Below are 1,479 nucleotides of genomic sequence, written 5' to 3'. Positions count from 1 at the left end.
AGAGAGCCAGCGAGAGAGGGAACACAAGCAGGGGGAGTGGGAGAGGAAGAAGCAGGCTCCCAGCGGAGCAGGGAGCCCAATGTGGGGCTCGATCCCAGAACGCCGGGATCACTCCCAGAGTGGAAGGCAGACGCTTAACAACCGAGCCACCCAGGCGCCCCTAATTTTCTTTATATACAAAGAGCTCTTACAAATCAGTAGGATGAATAACCTGATAAATGAATAAAGATTGTAAATAGTTTTCAGAAAAAATACATAACAACGACAAATATTGCTCCTCAGCCTCACTCATTAAAGAAATGCAAATCAAAACAACAATGAAATCTCAGTTCTTACCTTACAGACCAGCAAAACAAATTTTTTTGAAGATTTTATTTTTAAGTAATCTCTACACCCAGTGTGGTCTCACAATCCTGAGATCAAGAGTTGTGTGCTCTTCCGACTGAGCCAGCCAGGTGCCCCCCAGTAAAACAAAGTTCAATGACTAGGTGTTGGCAAAAGTGAGGGGAAACAGACAGTCTTATGCATCATGGGGATTTACATTGTTGTAACTTTTGTGGAGAGTAATTTGATAATATAAGAATTAAAAACATTCCTTTCGATCTGACAATTCCATTTATAGGAATTTAAAAAATTTCACTTACATAAGGATATTTACTGTGACATTTGAATACAATAAAACTTGGAAGCTACCTAGTGTGCATCAGCAAGGAACTAGTTAAGCTACAATACATTAATTTGGTGGAATATTTATAGAGCCAGTAAAAAATGAGATAGAATTATATGTGCCAAGAGGTGATACGGAAAGCTCTCCAAGATACACTATTATGTAGGAACAAAACAAAATGGAACAAAAACCCCAAGGTGCAGAACGTTTGTGTGAAAGAACAAAGGAGAATATATTTATACATAATTTTTTTTCTAGAAAAAATATACAGGAAACTTAACCTCTGGTTTTTCTTCTCTACTTTTTCAGTTTTCCTAACCAGATACATCACTTTTTTCATTCCTCTTATAATCATCATCACAGTAAAAGATTGGGGGAACTCTAACATTTAAGGGATGAAAGAGGAAGATTCAGCACAAGAGATGGAAGAAGGAATGACTGAGGAGACAGGACGCTGATGTGGAAGTAAGACTAGGGAGGAAAGAACTTTCCAGGAACAGTCTACAATGCCAAATGCTGCCTTAGAGAGCCAAGTTAAATAAGATAAGGACAGAAGAGGGTTCACTGGTTTTGTCAGTTAGTAGGTAATTGATCTTTTCAAGAGTAGTTTTGGTCAGGTGGTGGGAATGGGGGCCATATTGCAGTGGGTTGAGTAAATGGAGGGTGAGAAAGCAGACAGAGCATTTCAAACCAGTAGCCAAAGGGAGTTGAGAGGTTTTTGTTTTATAAGATGGGCTATTGTATTTTTACGCTTAACGAAGATTGTCAATGGAGAAAGTGAATACATTTTGGTACTACTGTTTAAATAAATC

This window comes from Ursus maritimus (genome assembly GCF_017311325.1).
Source record: "Ursus maritimus isolate PB19 chromosome X unlocalized genomic scaffold, ASM1731132v1 scaffold_X1, whole genome shotgun sequence".
NCBI lineage: Eukaryota > Metazoa > Chordata > Mammalia > Carnivora > Ursidae > Ursus > Ursus maritimus.
The sequence above is the reverse complement of the archived record's forward strand: the minus strand, read 5'-3'. Positions refer to the sequence as shown.